At 56.6% G+C, this 14,696-nt stretch overlaps 1 protein-coding gene across 1 annotated transcript in view; it reads left to right on the forward strand.

The window, feature by feature from the left end:
* The first annotated feature begins 489 nt into the window (after positions 1 to 489).
* Positions 490 to 14,696, forward strand: part of AHNAK (AHNAK nucleoprotein) — a 36,267-nt gene continuing 22,060 nt past the window's right edge. The window contains exon 1 of the mRNA XM_075939321.1: positions 490 to 675. The gene's annotated coding sequence lies outside the window, so the exon portion shown is untranslated. The remainder of the gene's footprint in view (positions 676 to 14,696) is intronic.

Below are 14,696 nucleotides of genomic sequence, written 5' to 3' on the forward strand. Positions count from 1 at the left end.
GACCTTGCCTGGATCCCTCTCTACCCCTTTTGTGGGTCTCCCTGAGCAGCTCCCCAGCCAGCCCAGAGCTCAGGCTGATGGGTGCCCAGACCTAGGCAGGGAGAGGCACAGCCAGTTTTTATGCTGCTTCAGCTGGGGAGGTGGAGCCCACAGGCCAGGAAGGGGGGGGGCACAAGTTTAACCCTCTCGCCCAGCGGGCTGTGGTTTGGGGGGGTCACGCCTGGGCCCCCAGCAGGGGAGTTCTAGGGAGGTGGGCGCATCTCTGGCCGTCGAGGGGCTCCGCCCGGGGCCGAGCAGGGGGTGCCATGGCCAGGGCGCGGCTGGGAGGTCTGTCAGGGGCGTGCGCCCCCGGCCGCGGCGAGGATTCCGCGCGCGGCCCGGCCCGGCAGGGTGACTCGCTCGCTCCGCTCGAGGCTGGCTCTGCTCTTGGTCCCTCCCTCCCCCCAGCGCGGCGCTGGGAAGGGGAGAGACACACCCAGCCCGGGCTGAGTTACAAGAGCCCTGCCCTGCGTCGCGAGCCGTCCACTTGGTGCGCTCCGCCGCCGGGACAGGACCGGACCCTGCGTGCCAGGGAGTAGTCACCGCCGCCAGGAATCCGGAGCGGGCTCGGAGCTGGGCAGGACCGGGGCCGCCGGGCATGGCTGTGCCGGGAAGCTGAGAGCCACTGACCCGCAGGTAGGGACCGGGCGCGCCCCGCGGGGACCCGCCCCTGGCACCGACCCTGCGGCTGGGCCGGACCGGCGGAACTTTCTGCCTCCGCCCTGCTCCGGCTCCGAGCTTCGCGCGCGCCTTGCGCAGCGTCCCGCCGAGCTGCAGCCTTCACGCGCGCCGGGCAGGGGTCGGGGGCTGAGAGCCCCGGGGGTTCTGGGGGTGGGTGGGTTAGCGGATGTGTGAGGGAGGGGCTGGGGCTGTTGTGTGTTGGGGAATACGCATGGCTGTGCGCTTGTGTCTGGGGAGTGTGTATGTAGGTGGGGTTGTTTATGAGGTGCCTATACGCATTGTACTGATGTGTCTCTATGGGGTGTATATAGGCGGGGCTGTATATGGGGCATGCATAGGGTGTGTGTGTGTGCGTATATGAGGTGTATGTAGGCAGAGGTGCATATGGGGTGTGTGTACATAGGAGGGGTTGTGTATATATGGGGTGTATGGAGGGGTTGTGCAGCGGGGGGTTGTATACGGGTGTATGAAGGCAGGGAGGCATATGGGACGTGCTTGCATGGCGGTTATATAGGGTGTGGACAGGCAGGGATTGTACGCAGAGTGTGAGTAGGTGGTGGCTGTTCCATACCGAGTGTGTTGAAGTTTCCCTTGCTCCAGGCTGGGGCTGGGGTCAGTTTGGCAGGGGGCTAGAGTCCAGAGCCTGGGATCTGCTCTGGGGAGTTTTGCTGAGCGGACAGGCAGCTGCAGTGCTGGAGCTGTCCCTAGCCCCCCTCGCCCTACAGTGGGGACCCCCCCCCATTGGACCTGCTCCAGCCGCCTGTGGAATGTGGTGGTTGGAAAGAGTGACTAATTCAAACCAGGCGTCGCCAGTGGCAGGCCTGTGAGAGGCACTGGGGGTGCGCACAACTCAGCTGGGGGGGGGGGGGCAGAGGTGGAGGAAAAACTGTGTCCCTGCAAGGGTCTGGGAGCAAAGCTCCCCCATTTTATAATATGCATCTGCCCCACCCTAAGCTGGAGTGCATGGCGCCGTTGGGGAGCTTGGAGCTGGGCTGGAGAACTCGCGTTGCTGGGGGGTACGAAAGCCTGCAGGGCACTGGCAAGCCCCATGTCGCTGGCTTCCTGGCGCTGCGGGCTAGTGGGTAGCTCAGGCACTGCACTTAATTGCGCTTAGGGTGTGGCACCTTCTCCACTACTTTGGAGAAGTTTGCGTTGCCTTGGCGCAGCCCTACAATGCCCAGGGCTCTGACAGTTCCTTCTTGGACAATGACCCAGCTCTTGATAGAAGGGTCAGTCCCCTTGTGTCCCACCCGCAGGGAGAGAAAGACCCATCCCCCTCCTGTTATGCGCTTCCCAGCGTGGCAGCTTGTTTTGGGCTCAACTCACTACAAAAGTTTATTTGACTGCTGTTGACACTTGAGATTAACTCCATGTTTCCTGTGGCAAAGGGCCCAGACTGGCTGGTAGCGAGCTCCACATTCAATTCACAGGGACCTGTTTTCTGTGCAGAGAGTTCTCTTTGGAAATCTGGAATCAGTTTGTACTTGGACAGCTGGGAAACTGGAGATGAGCAGGGGACAAAGTGGAGGTATCTGAGACAGAAGGACTTATGTGTGAGTTACATGGAGAGCTCTGCGCAGGGCAGGACTTCAGGGGCTGGTGCCGTGGTCCCTGTGGGTTGTCGGCTGGGTTGCCTAAGTGCCAAGTGATGATTTATATTTCAGCTCTCATTCGTTGTGGGGAGGCTGCCCTTGCTGGAGGAACCATTCCCTGGAGGGTGAGATTACTGGGTGGGATTCTTTGGCCTGGCCTATTGAGGTCAGATTGGATGAGCAGGATGGCACCTGTGGGTTTGGAAATGTAGGAGTTTATAAAATGACAAGCTCTTGAGGCTTGAGGAGATGTGACGGCAGACCTTGTGAACACCCGTGTATTTGGGAGGGGAGAGGAGCCTAATGGATTCCAGTCAGGCTGAGAGACAGGATTCCTGCGTTCTTTCCCCAGCTCTGGGAGTGGAGTGTAACAAGTTAGAGCAGGAGTCAGGAGTCCTGGATTCCATTCTCAGCTGGGGAGGGGAGTGGTACCCAGTGGTTAGATCATGAGCCTGGAAATCTGGACTCTTGGGTTCTGTTCCAAAATATATCAACTGCTCTGTGCCTTACTTTGGCCCTTGTGCGACAGCTCTGCACCAGCTCACCAGCTGGGATGAATAAGGTGTAGTTAAGAGTCATAAAGTGCCATTAAGCTTGTGAGTGCAAGGGGCTAGAGAGATGTTATTTTTATTACAAGCACTAGGGCTGCTTTTCCCAGAGGACACGGATTAGGGTGTTGGTGCTGAGATGGGGTCTAGGAGCACAGAGGGGATTAGCAGAAGGGGGCACTGAGAGGTGCAGAGAGCAGTGGGGTGGAGGATGGTGCAGAGAAGCTTGACTTGTGGCCTGAAGTCTCCAAGACAGTTCTCTGAGCAGCTCAGGGTCCCTCCTCCAGCTGGGCATCTCATCCTCTGTAAAGGAGCTGGCCTGTTCCTTGGGGTCTTGTGACACTGAGGCTGTTTGCAAAGTGTCAGGAGGCCTGAGAGCTGGCCGGGCTGTGTGTGTGAATGTGTGGGGGAAGGCGGGGCAAGGTTGCTAGAAGTTACAATAGGTTTCCATGATCCCCTTGCAGCTCTTTAGTGCTATTATTAGGCAATACACCTATTTACAGAGGAACTTGGATAGCAACTTTTTAAATCTTGTGCTTGTTGTTTGCAAGAGTCAAGATGGCTTAGCTATCCCTGTGCCCCCTTGATACGTGGGGCAAACTGATGGAGGCAGAGGGCAGCCTGTGTCTCTTCCCACCCCTCCTACTGGCATTAGACCATGTCCTGGCTGTTCAGAAAGTGCTGCAGTTCCACTCTGACTGCCTTCTTCCCCTCCTGCAAAGAGCAGCAACTCCTGCAGGGGAGGATGTAGAGCCCGAGGGGCAGCATGTGCAGTCAGTGCCACCCTGGGACCATTCCCCAGCTGGATTCTCTGTGAGGGTTCCTGCCTGTCCACCATGAGGCTATGCTGAGGAGAAGAGCTCGCTTGCCTCAGGGAAGGTCCAGGACCACGCCCTGCCTATGTTTGCAACGGAAAGTTTCTGTAAATCCTCTCTCCTTGGGACAAAGAGCCCATGGCTTGTCTAGATACATATTTGAACTGTCTGGGTGATGCAATCGGGCAGTTTGTCCAGTCACAGGGCTCTTGGCAAGGCCATGGTGCTGGGGCAGAGTATCAGAGGAGTTGTGTGAGATGATGGCCTAGGTGCTGGAATTAGGGGGGTTCCCCCGGGCTGGAAGTGGTTTCCATCATATCCAGGGCTCGCAGTTTGGTTTAGTGGCTCTCTGTCTGCCCACTACACAGACTGTCCCAACACCACAGGACAATGGAGTCTTTGTTCAGAGGTTGTGAAAGCCAGATAGCTTCCACAGTCTGTCCCATGGCATATTGTGCTGCCTTGTGCCCATTGCGCTTCCAAGCAAACTTGCCAGTGGGAATGACATACAGGGTGGAGCATGGGGCACAGGAGAGGGTTGGGAGGAGCCAGCTGTCCTGTCCCATCCCGCCCCCGCCCCCGCCCCCCTCCACTCTCTGATTCTGGGAACTTATTTGGGACAGGCAGGGCCACACTCCCTTGCTGCTTCATATTCATATTGCACGACTCTCTCTGCGTGGGCCTGCCCTAGTGTTGTAACATGGTTAGGTAAATGGCTGGGCACTGTGGGAAGAGCCAGCCCCAGGAGCAATTACTGTGGTTTCTGTAGCACCCAGAAGCTCATGGGGTGTTACACAGACAAATGAAATAAAACTCTGTTCCCTGCCCTGGAGAGTTTGTCATTAAAACGGGAGACAAGCTGCAACCAGTTAGCACAATAAAGTAAATGCATGTGTGTGTGTGCGTGTGTGTAGCCAGGTTCTTATCTAAGCCTCTGTCACCACAGCATGAGTGTGTGTTGTCTAAATTCTTATATAAATGACCATCGCAGTAGTATGTGTGTGCGTGTGTGTGTGTGCAAGGAGTGGCAAACTGGTGGTATTTGTATGTAGGGAGTTGGCAGTGGTGTTTGTGAGGGAGGGGAGTGGTTAGAGGAGTGTGTGTTTGTGGAGTGCATAGAGATTTGCAGCGGGTGTTGCTAAGGATTCAGGGTGTGTGGCAGGGTCTGGGGTGTGCGTACGTGGAGTTTGGGGTGCGGTGTTTGGGGTAGAGGGAGAGGGGGTTTGGAGTGTGTGTCAGGGTGAATGGGGAACCTCTTTATCTTATGTGCTTGGGGAACCAGTTGTGAGTTAGCTGTCGGGCTGGCTCAGCATCCTCCCCATTCCCAGTGGTCTCTGACTCCCAGGTCCTAGCTCAGGAGGGAGGTAACCAAGAGGCCAAGGAGAAGCTGAGGCCCAGCAAGGCCCCTGGTCAGTGGTCACTCTCTGTGGCCAGCACCCTCCCCACAGGACCTCTGCATAGTGCGTCCTCCTCCAGTTCCCACCGTGCCAGCTGTTTAGAAGGGGCACCCAGTGACCCTGCCCTGCATGCAGCTGCCAGAACTGTTAGCCTGCCCCACCAGCCTGTGCTCTGTGCCTAGGCCCGCTGACAGGGAGGGGCAAAGGGGGCAGCTATTCTGGGGCCTGGCAATGCAAAAGGGCCTGGAGCTCCCTGTTGCCGCCGCTACTGTGGTGACCGGAGCCCTGGGCCCTTTAAATTGCAGTTGGAGCCCGGCATGGCGTGCGCGGGGCAGCACTGAGGGCTGCCTTCAGGAGGCACAGCTCAATCCATGCGATGCTGAAGGCTGCTCAGCCCCTACCCTGTCCCTTCTGCTCGAGACCCTGCCCCTTCTGGAGGCACGGAGCAGTGCCCCCCCCCCACCTTGCCCGGGGTCTGGCAATTCTGTTGGCTCCCCTGTCTGTGCCCCTCTGTGAAACAGGAAGCTGGCTGCATTGGTACTGGCCTGTGGGCATGATGCACTTGATGTTTGTGCACTGGATGAATTCTCTCTCGGACTCCTTTCTGCTACCCGGACGATCCCTTCTCTTTGACAGCCAGGGCCTGGTCCCCTGTTGCTGATTCTTCACCCTGCTGTTTTGTCCTCACTTTCCCATTTGCTCGAAATGCAGAAAAATCCATCATAACTAGGCTGAATATCCCCCCCAAGAGAGACGCCCTTAGAGACGTGCCCATCCCTCTAGTGTCTGGGTGACACTGTATCCTCACACACCCCTAAGGGGCAGGGCCATCTGTTCTTCCCATTGGCAGTGGGAGCCCAGGCCCTGAGAGAGCCAGCTGGCTACAGTCACACGGTCAGCCTGTTTGTGGAGCAGAGAGTGGAGCGCCCTTCCCCACTGGCCCAGCCCTTCTCTCCAGAGAGTCCATGAAGCCCACTATTGATTTTATATGGCACATGCTCTTATCATAGCGGGGTGGGCAGTGGAATAAACCCCCTGGAGAGCGAGCTGTGTGGGGATGCCTGGATGGATGGATATGTTGAGGGGGTGGAATGGGATAGAGGGCTAGATGGGCATGTAATGAGGACGGGTGGGTGGGTCTATATGGGGACACAGAAAGAGAGATTGAAACTCTGAGGGTGCCTCGTGATCCAGCGGCTGATGTGGTTGCAGCCAATGTGCTGGGCTAGGTCGGTAACTGGATTTCGAAGGCAGCCATGTGACTTTCTGGTTGGCTGTTATTTAACTCGCCAGGGACGTGGCGTTGTTCCAAGGGCTCTGGTGAGGGCTGCTGCTCCGCCTCCCACGCAGCCCCCTGCCACTCCCGGCACTGATTGGCAAGAGCAGCATGTCCCTGGAGAACACAGACACCCACTTGTTCACGGAGACCAGTCCCAGACCGAGAGCAAAGCGGCATGTTGCCCGCAGCCCAGAGCCCCTCGCAGTCGCGCATGAAAGCAGATGTGTGAAGTCGGCAGGAGGCTGGGCAAAGAGCTCAGAAGGACTTTCTCATGCGCCGCGGAGGGGCTGGGCGGGAGCGGACCCCACAACAGCCTGCCAGCGTTGGTGGACAGCAGAGCGAGAACTGTGTCATTGGTGGGCAAAGGCAGCTGCTCCCCTCTGCTTGCTACCACGTAGGGCGGTTCCATAGGGTCAGAGCATCATCATCCCTGGCTCTTTCCTCAACACCAGAAACAGCTTCTTCACTGCCTTCTTCTCCAGGCTTTCTCCTCAGTCCTGGGCTTGGTCTTAATTTCCTGCTTGTACCCAGCTGTGTGAGTGTGTGTGTGTGTGCGTGTGCGCGCGCATATCGATCTGCGTGTGTGTACACCTGACCTTTGTATGCAGACACATACATTTGTGCACACGCCCATGCATATCTGTGTATGGGTGGGCGCATACATCTCTGTGTGTGGTTGTGTGCTTGCCTGTGTGTGTGAGTGTGCAATGCGTGTTTGTGTCTGTATGTGCATGTGTGTGAGAGGGCATACCTCTGTCTCTGTGTGCGCATGTACATCTGTGTTTGTGCACACATTTACAGCTATCTCTGCATGTGCATGCTCAGTCCCTCGGTCTGTGTGGGTGTGCATCTGTGCAGGGATGTGTGTGTGCACCTGTGTACCCGAGTGGTTGGGTGTGATGTCATGTGATCACCCGGATGTAGCTGGAGGAACACTCTGGGGAGAAGGACTGGCTGCAGTAGCTGTTGATCTGTGTTTGCTGCCATGTCCAATTAAGCCGGTATGAAGCAGAGCGACCCTGCCGGAGGAGTAGCATCCTGAGCTGTGCTAATGCCATTCCCCCCAGATCAGAGACAGAGGGGGAAGGGAGACCAGAACAGGCCCATGGGTGTCTGGGTTGGTGATGCCATGGGCCATCATGCTAGTACAGACTGTGGCACTGCAGCCACAACAGGGGCATGGGAGGGTCACCGGCCACTTGCTACCACTGCAGCACCTATGTCCTTGCTTAGGGTGGCCACATGGTGTCACATCCCTATAGGTTCAGCTGGGCAGTGGAGGGGGGCATGAGCACATCCTGTGCCTCTTCAGCCTCTCCTCTGGCAAGTGGTGCAGCAGCTGCAGGGCTTGGTGGGTGCCTGGCAACTGCAGGCTACTGCTGCCGTAGGGTGGCCTTTGTGCTGGGTCCCTGCCCTGGTGCCCTGGCCTGGCTGGGTATTGACGTAGGGGGGAGGGCTCCATGCTGGATCTGTGATGTTGACGAAGTCCCAGGGTGAGTGTGGTGTAGGCCCAGCTGGTGAATGGTTAGCTCTGGGATACCTGCCTGCAGGAATACGCCTGTTGAGATGGTTGCTGAATGCGCTGCAACTCAGGACTCTCTAGCTGAAGGGCCAGCTCCGCCATTTCCCCACAGGCTGGCAAGGCTCAGCCTGAAGGGACTGCATGAGAGGATTTGGGCAAGCAGGAATCTTCCTCAGTGAGTTTTTGAGACTTTCTCTTTCCCAGCCGAGAGTAGCTCCCGGGGTGGGTGGTGGCTGCTGGCTGTGTGCACAGGAACCAGTCTGGAGTCTGGGCTAATACATCCAGCTTTGCAGGATTCCCAGCTCCTCAGTGGGGCAGCCAGGGAGTGCAGAGCTAGAGGCCCAGGGGTTGACTGGAGCTACCTGGCAGTTATGTGGACAGCCCAACATGTGTTCTGCTGCCCCAGAGCTGCCGCCTGGGGACTTCTGCATTCAAAGCCTGAGCACAGGAAGAGTGAAACCCACAGATCCTTGATCTAAAGGTCTCAAGGTGTGTAGAACGTGGTTAGCAGTGTGTGCATCACAACGGAGGAGGTGCTGCCATGTCTTGGCACAGGAGGGTCCCGGGTGCTGCGCTGGAGAGAGGGGTCCCAGTCGTGTCTGGGACTGGAGCTGCCCAGTGCTGCGCTGGAGCAGAGGGGACACAGTCGTATTTCAGGCTGAAGGTTTCTTGGTGCTGGAGCAGAGGGGACGCACTTGTGGCTCGCTGCTGAACTTGGAGTCTGCCTCACAGCCTATGAAATCTGTGCTCGGTCTCCACCCAGGCTGGCAAAGGTCACCGCGGGGGCTGATTGTGTGCTGGCCATGGATTTTCCGAGATTAGTTGCCACTGTAGCCCCAGCTTCGCTCAGCAGATCTTCCCTTTGTGTCCCGAGTGGAGGCTTGGCATCGCGCCAGGCTGTCGTCTCTGTGTACACCACAGTGACTGCCAGTGTCCCGTGGGCCTACAGGGATTAGTGCTGTTGCCCCCACACTCTGTGTGCCCTGGACGCCTGACTCTGCTCTGCCTCCAGTCTCAGTCCTCCCTCTCCAGGGGTGATTTGGATGGGGATGGCAGCTGGAGCTCTGGAGGTGGCCCCCTGGGGTCTCTTTCTGATTGCAGATTGGAGCCCCAGTGGGGGAACGGCTTGGGTCTTAGCACCCCAGCTGACTGGCTGCTGCTGGGTTTGCTTGGGACCCTTCCTTTTGCATGGGACACAGGGGGGTTCTTCGGAAGCTGAACATCCACAGCCCAGCATGGAAATGAAGACTGTCCCTTGTGCGGTTCGCCTGGGCCTGGGACTGACTGGTGACCTGTGATCATTGGTTATCCCCTTGTCTGGGAGCAGTGTTCAGCTCTTCCCTTGAAGCAGGGGGATGGTTGTCTCAGAGTGGCTGGAGCAAATTGGTGTAGTGACCTGGCTACTGTAGCAGGCCTGTGGAGATGCTGAGGAGAGGCCCTTAAGGATCACTGAAGTCTGGAGGAAACCCCCGAAGCAGGGATTACAGGGGCCTAGCAGCAGCTTCTCTTATTTACCCTGAACCAGCTGTGAAGCCAGCTCTTTGCAGATGGATCCAGAGGGATTACATCAGCCAGCTGGGAAATGCAATTGCCTCTGGGGCAGGGTAGGGCAGTTGTCTAGGTGTGCAAAGCTGTGCTGTGCAGCAGCTCAGCCACAAGCTGCTCCCTCTTTCCAAAGGCATGGAGGAGTGAGGGTTGTCATGTCCTGGGGTGCAGCTGGCCCTGGGGCTGACACCCCAAAGCCAAGAAGTGGCTGGACTGAGCTCATGTGTGCACCACTGCGTGAGCGCAGAATGGGACCGTGCAGCCTGCACTCTCCGAGCCATCTCAGACCCAACCTTGCAATGCAGAGAGGAGTAATGACCCGGGTGAGGGGTGCCTGCAGGAAGGTCCCAGCTTCTTTGTGGTCTGGGCACAGTAAAGGATGACAGGTTAAGTCTCCCTAGGCCCAGAGCTTCCTAGCTTTGCTGCATGCTGCTGCTTCTCCCAGTTGCTGCCACGCGACTGGAGACACCAGGGTATGTTCCCTGCTCCTGCTCTCAAGTTCTGTGCTGGCTGCCTTTGAATCTGGAGGCGAGGAACTCTGTGCTTCAGACCTGTCCTTTGCTGTTCAGAAGGAATCCCAAGGGACCTACCTGGCCCTAACAGGGAGCCATCAAGAACTGCAACTGTCCTACTGGGGCAGCGCTTTCCCTGGGAGCGAAGGATCGCAGTCCCTTCCCTGCCCATTTGCTCTCCGCTGGAAATTGGAGGCTAAGGCAGACCTGGTCACTGAAGCATTTTCCTGCTTTCAGCCTCACGTTGCTGGAGATTTCTTCTGCAGGGTGAGTGTTGGAGGCACTTGGAGCCAGCCTCCCCCCGCCATTGTTAGGCACTGGATGAACACGGGCCAAGGACGGTCCCTTCCCGACAGAGCTCAAACCTGAATACGAAGTGGTGCAGGGGGCAGACCAATAGGGGAACAGCCTGGGTCAGCACACGCAATGGGCTTAGCACCCCAGCTGCCTGGCTGCTGTTGGTTTGCTTGGGACCCTTCCTTTTGCATGGGACACAAGAGGATTCTTCAGAAGCTGAGTATTCACAGCCCAGCATGGAAATAAAGGCAGTCCCTTGTGTGGTTCTGTAGGGGCTGGGATGTGTGGGAGGAGGAGCTGAAATGTCTGACATGTGCAACAGGCGGGCAAAGGAGCAGGGCTGGAGGCCAGGATTTAGGGGCTGAGACTTTGTCACCTTTCCTGTGAGGCAGAGGGACTGCAGCATGCCCCAGTGCGTGTGTGGGGAGCTAGGGAGCTGCAGCTGGAGGGCACCTTTGCAAAGCCCCAACAAGACTCAGGCGCAGTGGTTTGTTTCACAGCCCGTGGGTTGCGTTTGTTTGCCGAGGGGAGGAATAATGGTCTCCTCGTGGAGCATGAGCCCAGCAGAAGGCCTGTGTGTAGGGCAGATGCATCTAAAAATATCGAGAGCTGAAACATGTGGGGAACCTGAGAATAGCAGCATCAGCTCGGGGGCCACGTGGCTGGCATTGCTGTACAGGACGGCTGCAGGGGTTCCCTTTGCCAGGCTGGAGGGGCGGGCCCTGCTGTGCTCGCTTGAAACCTTCCCCTTGTGGAGCTAGCTAAGCCTTTGCTAGCGCTGAGTCCCCTAGTGGGAGATGGACAAAGGTCTGTGAACTCTCACACGTTGGTGCTCCCAGTATTACCCTGGCCAAAGGCCTTCATGCTCATCTCCCCGGGGAAATCTCCTGTGGTCTCTGCTGGGGGCGCAGGGAATCCACAACCTTTTCCCTGCCATCGGCAGAAAGAGTTGCCATGACATGGAGTTGCCCTTCCCCTCCTCAGCGCTCCCAGTGCTGTGGCACCAGGCTTTGCATAATGCTTGGAAAGCACATCACAGAGCAGAACCCAGGGGCATGGCCTACGGGGAGGGGAGGACAGCAGCTGTGAGGTGAGGCAGCATGTGGTGGGGAGAAAAGAGAGGAGGGTGAGGCACCCAACCCACTGGGGCCTTTTCTTCAAGCAGGCAGAATGAGTCAGCTGTGTGATTTGTCCTCTGCTTTGATCCTGAATGGGTTGGACTTTGGACCCTGGACTGGCAGGTATCTGGGCCTGAAAGCCTAAGAGGACTGGCTGAGATTTTTGGCTTCACCCTCCATTCACAGCCGCCCTGGTGCAAGCTGAGTCACTTCAGAGGCCTCCACACCCATCCCACAGGCTTCTCTCTCCTAAGCCACCTGAGAAGAACAAACCAGTTTCTTCTCCAGTTTATTGCTGGTTTCCAAATTACTCAGAGATCAAATTGTTCCAGCCTGGGAGACCCTGTGCAGAGCAGACATTGCCCCTCGGGAGAGCCCTGCACAGGTACAAAATTTTGTATCCACATCTGCAAAAATGAGTGGCCGATATAAAGTGGATATCCATGGATTTGCAGGGCTCTACCTCTTGGTCTGGGCATCCTGCATGACCCTGAAGGACAGCAGAGCTACCAGGGTGCTTGGAGAGAGCTGTTCTGGGGCTCCAGAGCAAGGTCACAGGGACCAGCCACAGTGCCAGGCCTGGCTAGCCTGAGGTGTGGTTGCCTTTGGACTATGCAGGGACAGGGAATAGTGCAGGTGACCCTGATTTACAGTGTGACCCTGAGAACAGAACCTGGTTCCAGGGGTCCTTTGGGAGCAGACTGATTTGCCTTTCAGCAGGGCTCCTGGGTGGGTGTTTTGCTGTGAGTCAGAACTCCAATAGGAAGCTTGTACCAGACGTGAGCTACTGATCATAGAATCATAGAACCATAGAGCTGGAAGAGACCTCAGGAGGTCATCAAGTCCAGCTTCCTGCTCTAGGCAGGACCAATCCCAACTAGGTCAACCCAGCCAGGGCTTTGTCTGATGCTACAGAGCACCATAGTCTGTAGCTGCCCTGGAGTAAGGTGCGGCACAGCGGAAGGGTAGCTGGATGGGATGAGGTATAGTGAGGGATGCACAGGTGTGTGTGGGTGAGCATGCACAAACCATTCTTGTTACAAAGGGAGCCTGACACATAACCGGGGGTGACCCACTAAAATTGTTTGTATTTACTATTTGCCTGCAACAATGCCCTGGATTTGCAAAGAAAACCCACCTTCCCAGCATTTGAGATGCTGGAGGATTCATCCTGTCTGAGTTTTAAGCCGGGGAGGTGGATCCAGTGTGGCTCAAACCTGCCTGACAACAACGCATTATGTTACTTTAAATTATTGTTTTAAAAACGTGCAAGTACTGGAATCGCCCTAGTGATGCCATGGGTCTCCCGGCCTCAGGCTACCCTTCCTTTGACTTGGGGAGTGCGTTGAAAGAATATCTGGATTGGAAACCTATGGAGTCATCTGGGGAGCTGGGAGGGGCTCAGGGTTAAGGAGTTGTCTTTAGAAAGCTGTGCAGTGGCTCTGAATGTTACCTGAGAGCAGAGGTGAAAGTAAGCGGGTGCACCCTGTTGTGCAGCACCGGCAAAAGCCAGCAGGGAGCTATTTAAAGAGCTGGCAGGAACCCGGGTTGCAATAGGACAGTCCCTGTAAGAAATGCTAATTTACTTTCATGGCTGCCTGTGAGGCTGCCAGACCCACCTGGCAAGGGGTGAGTGGCAGATAAGGAGAGGGGGACCAGGATTGCATCTTATGATGTGTTGCACAGCTGCTGCTATTCCTCTCCCCGTGTCCCTAGCAAGGCTTTGAGCATTCCATGTGCAGAACGGTGTCCTTCAGGGGCTAAAGGGAGCAGTGGGGGTTTAAGCACAGATGTCTGGTGGCACCGGCTGACCCCTGGCCATTTGGGAGCTGGACTTACAGGACTGAGCTGGGGAAACACCTGATTGGGCAGCTGTTTCCACCAGTGCAAAGAGGCTACAAATTTCTACCAGCCCTGCAGATGGCAACAGGGGAATGGCACATCCGGCCCGTGGTATCTAGCAGGGATGTTAAATATCGGTTAATTGAACAGTCGAGTAACCTCATGAATTCTTATTGGTTAGTCGACTAGTCTATAGTCCCCGGGGGTGGGGCCGGCAGCTGGTGCGCTCTGGCCTTGCTCCTGAGGAGCCAAGCTCCCCTTGTGGACTGGCTGCCTGTCGCCCAATGCTGCTGCCTCTGCTAAAGAGGCAGCAGCACAGGATGGCAACAGCCCCTGTCTAGGGGACGTCTGAGCTCCTGCACCTGGTGTGAGGCGAAAATGAGCTTGGCTGCCTGCCCACGTGGTTCCTAATACACGTCAAATGTAGAGCCACAGCAGGGGTAGGTCCCGGATCCGGTGCGGGCCAGGACTGAGCCAGGCTGCTTGTCTGCCTGGCTCCTAATACACTTTAAATGCAGAGCTGCAGCGGGGTAGGTCCCAGACCTGTCGCTAGTCAGGAATGAGCTGAGCTGCTAAATTTACTGGCCAGTGGAGGGGAGGGAAATGTGTGTAGTCTATAGCATTAACCTATAAGCTTTTGCTTATTGCTTAATTGGTTAATCGACTATACTATGTATTACATCCCTTGTATCTAGGGCTCTGAGATGGAGAGATGCTGAGCCTTGGCCCCTCCAGCCGAGCTCAGGGGGTGGGAGGAGACTGAGCACAGTGTCCCAGAGGGATACATGCTGGGACAATTGGTTGGGGACAGGACGTAGCACGGCCCAACATCATGGACACGGGAGCAGATTCTGCAGTAGCCGATCTCCCTTCCCATTGGTATTGTTATTGCCTCTGTCCACATTTTAAGCAATGCCCTTGTCTTACTCAGTTCCATGGTCTCCTTTAGATTTGCATCTTGGCAGCTCTCCTGCAAGGAAGTCCCCACTTCAGGCTTGCATGCTGCCCAGGCAGCCCCTAGCACTGGATCTCCAGCTTCATGGTTGCTTCCATCCATTTCTCAGCTCTGCAGCAGCTGCTCATAGAAGGGGCTGACAGAGGGCCATGCCCTGTAGGCTGTGGGGGCTGACAGAGAGCTGTGCCTTGTAGGATGTGGGGGCTGACGGAGGACTGTTCTCTGTAGGTTGTGGGGGCTGACGGACGACTGTACCCTATAGGTTGTGGGAGCTGACAGACGGCTGTGCCCTATAGCTTGTGGGGGCTGACGGAGAGCTGTTTTCTGTAGGTGGCAAGCCACTCCAGAGCACATTCCCTTCATTGGGATACGCTTCTGATTGCAATTTTGGCTCCTGAGTTCAAACACCTGTAATTCTGCAAGAGCTGACACCTCCCTGAGCGCCCAGCCTCTCTCAGGCGTGGGTCCCTTGTCGCGTTTCCAGCCTGGGACCTGCACTGTCTGGAGTTGCTGGAAATGGGAAAGTTTTTTTGCCTTGCTAGCTGGGGAAGAGG

The sequence above is a fragment of the Pelodiscus sinensis genome, chromosome 11 (genome assembly GCF_049634645.1).
Source record: "Pelodiscus sinensis isolate JC-2024 chromosome 11, ASM4963464v1, whole genome shotgun sequence".
Taxonomy (NCBI): Eukaryota; Metazoa; Chordata; order Testudines; family Trionychidae; genus Pelodiscus; species Pelodiscus sinensis.